Genomic DNA, 8,942 nt, shown 5'->3' on the forward strand with positions numbered 1-8,942 from the left:
TATGAAAGGAAATACCAAGGAATAGTTTAAATTGAGACGTCAGTATACCACGGCACAATGAAAAATACCGAAGGTAAAGTTGGATTATATATTGGGCTTTCAACGTTTGCATTAAAGGCCCTCAAATTCTGTATTTAAATAGCTATTTTCTAGGGAAGAAAAATCTACATATTCATGAATTCTAAAGTAAAACTATTATATATGCTCCTTTCAGTCTGGAACCTCAAGTAAAGTTATCTTTGCTCAACAACTGCAAAACACTGTCTGTGCACTTGCTCTTTATCAGGTATGCTTCATAAAAAATTCAAAACACTTTCCCAGGCAGTTGTAGCCTGCGGCTCTCAAGGTTTGTCTTTGTAACAATTTGATAATACTGGTCACACTGCATCGAGTGTCCTTGAGCACTAACAAGGGTGAGATATTTGTTTCCTTAGTCCATACAGACACAAAGGAGAGAAAAGAAAACACATCCTGGTACCAGAGTGTCTCAGCGACTGTTTTGAGTGACAAGGTTGACAATTCTCAGTATACATTATTAAATATTACCTTTGAGAGAAACTAATGCACAACAGTGTGTGGCATTTGTTAATGGCGAGGGTTGAGAGTATGGAATTACAACAACAGACATATTTAGTATAATCATCTGCCATCCGGGAAGCAGAGGAGATGATGCATACTGTCATCACATGATGCAATGAAATGTTACATGGCATTTTAATGAACATGTTTAATACGTAAAACTTTCTCTTTTGTAGTCTGCTCATTAAGGTTCCCTCACATTGCAACACAACTGAAGGGTTTTTAAATACATTAGCCAACCAAGTATATAATGTTTAGTTTAGTTCTTAAAAAAAAAAAATCCATACCCCATCAAACTTTTTCACATTGTAGGTTTCAACCACAAATTTGAATTTATCATAATGAAATGTTATGTTGATACACAAACAAAAAGATATTTGTGAAGTTGAAAGATGCAAGAGTCAAAAAGTCAAGCTGCAGAGATCCACAGCTGAGGTGTTGATCTGGACAGATGAGATCACAATTTAAAGTTTTGACTTATGTGCAAAATGCAATGTGTGACAGACAACTAACTCTGCACATCACCTTGACCGCACAGTTTCACGCTGTGGGGAGGTCTTTATCAGCAGGGAAAGGGAAAGAGATGAATGCTGATGGGAGCATTTAAAAGAACAACAACACACCTGTGAGAGACTAAAAAATACTGAAGACTGGAGTAGAGATTTGCCTGTTGGAAAGGGCAATAAACCTAAACACAGTTAAAGCTACAATGGGATAGTTTAGATCAAAGCATATTTACATGTTGGAACAGTAGAGTGCAAGTTTAGACTTAAACCCAATTGAGAGTCTGTGGAAAAAAATATTAAAATTGGTTTTCACAGATTCTCTCCATCCAATCTAACTGAGCTTTGGGTATTTGCAGATGAACAAATCTTGCAGAGACACACCCCAAAATGCCTACACCTGTAACTAAAGATGGTTCTCAGAAGCATTGATCATGGGTAAAAGTTCAAAATGTATGAGTCTTTTTAGGAAACATTGCATGCATATCTGCATATCTCATAGATTAATTTGGGGGTATAAATCAATAATACAAAGTGTAATTTGTTGAAAAGAACAAAACAATAATTTTACATTATAAAATGTATTTAACATTTCATTCAGTAATATTTCCAAAATCCACTTGACTCTAGCAGCTAATTTTTTTACTCAACCACATTACAGCTCTATCAGTCTTTTTAATTGTTCACCTGTGGCTTTTATGTTTTTCTAAAATGCTTTATGTAAGCGTTAACAGCCAAATCACTTTTTGTTCTGCAATTAGCTCTGCTCATCCATTTCACAATTGTAAAGTTGCACTAGAACGGCCAGTATCATTTTTATTAATGTCAGCAGAGTAAGTAAAATTCTTGGGTGAGCTAACTGTGTGATAAAACCTTTATTTCATAGCTACTCTTGCAATTGTCTCCATCATACTGTTTAAAATCTAGGTTCCCGGCTGCTGCGTTCACACCTTCCTTTAACACCTCCATATTTCTTTCCCCAGACCACCAGCTTAAAGAGTTGAACATTTTCTGGTTTATTTAATATTTCACCAACCGCAGATTGACCATGGTGATCAGAGACAGCTCGGCATTTGAAGAAGATAAAGTACCAAATAAAAGATTCACAAGAGGGGGAAAAAAAAATGACACACTTTGCTTCCAACTGTGCTGGACTGCTCCGTCTTACAGTAACTTTCTACCACAGAGATAAGCTCTTAAAGTATAAACAGTGGCGCCAAATTTAAGAAGACATGAAGCAAATCAAGTCTAATGGACTGATGCTCATTAGTTTTTACTCGGGGCTTTGGAATTGTCTCTGCTCTAAACCGCATGTTTATGTGAAAATAACTAATGATGGTTTCAGTAAGCGAAATGGTTTAGAGAAGGTTTAGTCTTTGTCTCAGTCCTCCTTAACACCATGACTGAAGTTTGTTGCAGTGTAAAGATGTGAGATAAACTTGGATTAAATCTGTTAAATTCTCACAGCTGTCAAAAATAATTCTATGTTTGCTACACTGACCAATCACTAAAGTTAATCTCATGCTGCTATGGTGAAATCTGTGTGCAGGGAAGAAGCCGTACCAAGGATATGATGTCCAAAACAACAACAAACAAAAACAAGGGTTAGAATTAAAGAGGAAAATGTCCAAACATGAAGTCAAACTAAAATAATAATAATAAAAAAACTCTTCTGTAACCTCTTAAGCATTTCATTAATCTTATAGAATAAGATAATCTCTCTCTAAAGAGATTGGCTCTGGTCTTATTTCTCTATTGTGGAAGGAAGGCTTTTTAGCTAAAGCAGATTTTTTTTTTTTTTTACAATCTGGCAGTCTGCACAACATGGATTCAGATGCACGCACAGCCTAAGCAGAGATTGAAAAAAAAACAACAAAAAAAACTTGCATACCAACAGTTTAAAAGCAATTGAAAAAAAGCAAATTGAAATTAACTAAAAATATGCACAGATTGTCTTTTGGGTAATTGATTACCTAATAAACACATTATGGTATATATGCAGGTACATACAATGTAAGAATAAAGATACAGATGAGAATAACAGTTTGTAATAGAAATTGATTTAATTCTTATGCCATGTATTTATCCATTCTCTCTACTTATCTTTGGGGTAGAGCTGGAACATGTTGCCAGTCAGAAGACAAACGACCAGGCTGTCATTTACCTGAGGCCAATTTAGAGTGACCAACTGACACTGTGTTTATGGATGAAGGGAAAATTTTGCAGCACCCAGAAAAAAATCCACACATGCAGGTGAATATTTAAACAGAAAGACTGCAGCAAGGAACTGAATCGAGGCTTTCTTGCTGCAATTCAAGAAAGCCTTGAACACTGTTCCACCTAAAAGAAGTTAATTCTTGAAAATTAACTTCTTTGGAAATTAACACTTTTGGAAATGAATTTCAACAATTTAATTTGACACATTTAGTCATGAAAAAAAAAACAGCTTACATTTTTGTATTAAAAGAATAAATTAATTAAACTGAATTATTTTGACACAAGAAGATGTTTGGCTTTAGCCAAAGACGTCAATGCAACCAAACAAAAACAACTGCCTACAAACTGAAGCATCTAAACTTTTTATGGTTTTGGAATGTTTTGTTGCTGCAAAAAATCTGCCCATCTTATAATCAACCATAAATTGTGCTGTGTTTAAAAGCCTGTTTGAGAAAACACATTAAATAAAGTTAAGCTGAAGCAGAACTGGGTCTTGCAACATGACAATGATCCAAAATAAACTAGTATATCTAAAGTAGAACAGCTGCAAAAAAAAAAAAAAAAGTAATTTCCTGGGCAGAGTTCATGCCCAGATTTTGATCTCATTGAGATATTGTGTTTGTACATGTAAACACCCATAAATATCTCACATCTCAAAGTGAGGAACAACACAAACATTTCTCAGACTGAGACCAAAAACTCAGTCTGAAAAACTAGGGTGTCCTAGTTTAATGAGTAAAATGTTATTTTTATTGTTTAGGTGCAATTAAATAAAATAACCTAAAAATAAAAGAGAGATTAGAAAATTATATGTTAACCTTTCATAATTAAAAAAAAAAAAAAACTGAATGGGGTTTCCTGTTATTTTTATTTTTTTTTTTTTATGATTTCTTTCATTGTAGAAATCCAAACCCTGGGTGAAAACAATGCAGAATATTTCACAGAATCGTTTTTTTTTTAATTATACTTTTTCTAAATCCAAAAGTCTAGTCTTTTTTTGTGCTTATTTTGGACTTTTAACAACCCCACACCCCCTGCTGATTCTTTACTCTCATTTGTTTCCTATTGACTTTCTACATTCATAGTTTAATATGACAAAGTAAATAGACAGTATGTATTTATGAAGCACGGTAATTTTCACTGTCAGCCAAATGGCTGCCAAATTTCTGACATTCAAATTAGTGCACTGAATTAACGGTACCACCTTGCAATAAACTCCTACGCTGAAATACCGCTATCTTATTTCACCTTACCACAGCCAGACTCAGTTCCCGTTCTCAGCAACAGAACATCTTTAAAAGTTGGGTCAAAAAGTCCAGTTAGCGTAGGTGTTTTTTTTTCCCTTTATCGAACAATATCTATTTATCTGCTAAAAATGCATTGCCAAAAGAAAATCAATGCTGCTGAGAGCAGTTGTAAGGGGTTGATCACCTTACGTCAAGCCTTGCTCCAAATCAATGAGTTTGATGTTGGTTCAGTTGCTGGGAACGATTGACTGGGGGAGATGTAATTGGTCTCATTTGACACTGTAGCAGGTTGAACTCAAAGAGGTGGACTGAGAAACTGCAGTACAGGATGGAGAGTGGATCATGTGTGCACTCTTTTCTCTGGGAGAAGAACATAATCTTCCCCTGAAGTAAAGCGCAGAGTGGATGCACTTACACACACATCAGTGTTTTTGTTTTTGTTTTGTTTTTTTCCTTTCTAATAATGTCAAAGCAAAGGGAAAAGTGAAATGTTTCCAGAAAAAACAAAAACAAAAATGTTAAGACATACAATTTAAAGTGTTTTATATAAACAAAGAATTAAGACACATTTTTTTTGTTTGTTTGTTTTTTTCCAGAATTGATATTTCTTTTACATAGTTTCATTATTTTTTTGGATATGCTCGTTTCATTTCCTATTAAAACAAACTTCTTTTTGAACTAAAATATTTCCACTAGTGGCATAAATATATATGTTTAATTTGTTGTACAGCATGTGATCTTGAAACTGGGAAAACTGGATGGTATGAAGAGCATTTGGCATTTTTTGTGATTTAATTGCTGCTGCAACAGTTTAAGATTTTACAAAAGTCGTTGTGTCCTTGCTTTTAATCTTTTTAAATGAACATCCTAAGTATGCATTTTCAAAGGTCAATGAGATAAATATTGGTATTCTGAAAGGACAAAGTAATCATTGTGCATACACTAACTGCTGGTTGAATAATGCAAATTTGAACCTTTTTGAGACAATTGTGTTGGACATTAAAAATGTGAAGGATCTTTACTTTTCTTGTGCTTAATTTATCTAACAGAGACAAAGTCAAAACTCAACGTTGTTATGGTGGATTGTGAAACAAAAGCTGAGACGCAATTAACCTCTGGCACCAACATTTGATAGAGTTTTCAGCATTTATAAGCAAAAATTGATAAATAACCAGGCTTTTTCTAATGACATGAAGTGATAAAGCAGCAAAGATACTTTCAAACTTAATAATTTGTTTGCTTCATATTTTATCTAAGGAAGCCTCATATGTGTGCACAGTAATCACGTCACACTGACTAATTTTCTCTTCAGATGTTTGTTTTTTCTTTTACTTTGTGAACAAACTGAGTACCCCGATCTTTGCAAGAGTTGCCCTGAAATGTCTCCATTTTTTGTGCTTTGAGTGCAAATCGTACAATGGCTCTGGTAATTTTCTTTCTAATTCCCTGTGTCCTCAGGCAAAGGTTGTTTGTACGTGCGCAGCCACCTCTCTCACTCATCTCTCTCTGATAGTGGTTGTCTCTCATTCCGACACAAAAGTCACTCCTCTACCTCCCTCTCTGAGCACATATCCAGCTAATTAAACAAAGCACACAATTTGATTAAACAAGTAAATTGTGCTAGTCTGTGTTTGCGATAATTAGGATAACCCAGAGTTTCCCCAAGAACATTAACCATGATGGATGTTTCATCCCTGACTCAGAATAGCTGCGCTTCGGTGGCACACAACTTGTGACAAGAAAGAAAGGGGCTCGAGATGGAATCAGTTTAATAATCTAAGGCTCAGACGGCCTAGTGATCCCATTTAGGAGACATTGGGATTCTAAACAATGTCTGCAACGAGGGCCAGAATCATTGAGAGGCTTTCAACCTTCGCTGATTTCAAATAGATCCTCGAGAATTTGTCTCATTCACATACTAATGCGTGCTAGGTTTGGTATAGGAACAAATGTGAGCAATTCCAACGCTTGTCTGAGTCTCGCCTGAACCTAAATACATGGTTGATGTGGATGCCATGAAATCTAATATATTTAAAGAACAACTATTTTCATAATATGTTGCAAGAAATACAATGGATTTTTTATGCTCAAAATCCATTGGGACCCTCGTGCATATAGGCTTTTTAAATTAGATTTTAAAGTATATCTATTATTTACAGTATCATAGAAGCATAAAACCTCTTATAAGACGATATACTCAAATCTATAACTGAAAGTTAATTTAAAAATAAATAAAGAATAGAGGATGATTTTTTTTTTTAAATCTGAAATTATCTAGTAATTTAAAACCTTATTTTGCACCATTTTCCTCCTCCTTTATGAGCAGGAAATTGGATGGACATCACTTCTTTGGACACCAGACATTATGTTTTTGACCTTTAGGTTTTGTTTACACTGATGTTAATTTTTCACCTCTTAAAGCTGCGACAATCTCACTTCACTTCAGTCATGAATGATAAATCTTGCACTTCCTTCATACTTTTTTTTTTCTTTTCAAGTGGTGCTATTAAATTTAAACATGCAGAAGAAGCTTTGGACCGGAGCCCAAACAGAGAGACCGACCGATAAACACAAAATATAAATTAAGAACTGTTAATTAAAAACATTAAAAACTTCAAGCTAAAACAATGCTTCATGAAATAATTTTTACAATTGAATTTAAAGTTGGTAATTTAACTCATTAATTTGAGTAATTAATTACATGAAAAAACATGTAATTTAATCACACTTTTCTTAATTTCTGGCACACCCTGATCCACACAGTCCAGCAGGTGCAGTGAAGAAAATTATCCAGATTCAATGAACGACAAGAAAGTTAAACTAAACATTGCAAGACTGGATTACTTGGCTTTATGGTCAGGAGTTTTATTGTTTTCATTCGTTAAATCATTTTCTGCGTGGCTATGTCCAAATTCTGCAACAGAGTTGCTTTTCAAAGCCAAACATGTTGTGAGCACAGCACTATGTCTAAAAGGTTAGCTACAACAGCACCGGTGCAGGAAAGTTTATGTACAAATGAAACCAGACGTTTACGTACACCGAATTAAAAAAGACATACACATTATTTTCTTGGTGTATGAAGTTAAAGCTGATCAAACTTATCTTGTTTTAGGTCAGTTATAGTTATCCAAATCATGCATATTTGCTTTCTTCTGAATTTATGTATTTATATGTTTTGTTCTCAAGCTGTTATTTTAATTGGAAAAGTTTGTGTTTTGTGTCAAACATGATTTGACAAAAAATGTGAGTTGTCAAGATTATTCAATTTCCATCTCTAAAAGAAAAAAAATATATATATATTTTTTAAATGTTGCAAGATAATTATTTAACCCTGCAAGATCAGGGTTGAATAAACCACAAAAACTCCTACTAAAAACATGTCAGTTTTTTTTTAATCAACAATTGAATGAAGTGCTGCATAATTAATAGAAAAATTATATAATTTTTATTTGAAAAGAGCTACATTATTTTTTATAATTTGAGTTTTATGTTCACTGTCTCTTTTTTTTTCTTTCTTTCTATTGGTCAAGGCCTTAATGAACAGAAAATGACAGCAGGCTAGCTATAAATATGGACAGTCACACCGGAACATGGACCTCAGACTTTTTTTTTCCCATCTCCTAGTCATCTCACAGATTGCATAAAAACATGCAAGAAAATGAGGAAAGCTGGTGAGGGCGATTGGGGTGGTGAGGGATAGGGGAGGGGACAAGCAAGACCTGATTAAAGACTGTCTTTGTTATGTAATTAGCTCGAAGAAAAGAAGGCCCCTCTGCTGCAGGGTGTAGAGCAGCTGGCCTGAGGTTGTCTAATTGCCTGTTCGGATCCTTTCCAGGCTTCATCCTCTGGAGCTCACACTCGTAATGGCACAGATGTTTACAGCTGCTTACCGCGGAGAAGGCTACATGGTAACCGCTGACTCTTTCTCATGTTGTGATCCGGTGACACCACTCTCCACTGGGACAGTCTCACACCGAGGATATATGAATGGGCTCAGCTGCTGCAGAAAGGACAACTAGTTATTTTTACGACAAATAAGAACAGCACCGCGAGTTCATTCTAAAATCAAAGGATTCTGCTTTTAAATTTATAAATTTTTAATCTAATTGTGAAATTCTTTTACTTTGTTGCAGCTTTTGATTCCAATTTTGACCTAAAGTGTTATTGACTCTTCATCCTCTTTGAAGCTGCATTGCACACTGAAGGTTTGTGTTAATTTCTTTCAAAAGGCGTCTGCTCTTGGGAAAGCTCTTTGCTGTTTTTCCAAGCATGCAGACAAAGCTGAGCAGCTTCTGTCTTCATTGAGGAATATTAAACTGCATTACTGTAGGGCTTCAAACTATTTTAAAAGGCAAATTTTCAGGGTCATTTTATTTTTCTTGCCTTTCACATTTTT

Source organism: Poecilia formosa, unplaced genomic scaffold (assembly GCF_000485575.1).
Source record: "Poecilia formosa unplaced genomic scaffold, Poecilia_formosa-5.1.2 Scaffold10, whole genome shotgun sequence".
In the NCBI taxonomy this organism is placed as follows: domain Eukaryota; kingdom Metazoa; phylum Chordata; class Actinopteri; order Cyprinodontiformes; family Poeciliidae; genus Poecilia; species Poecilia formosa.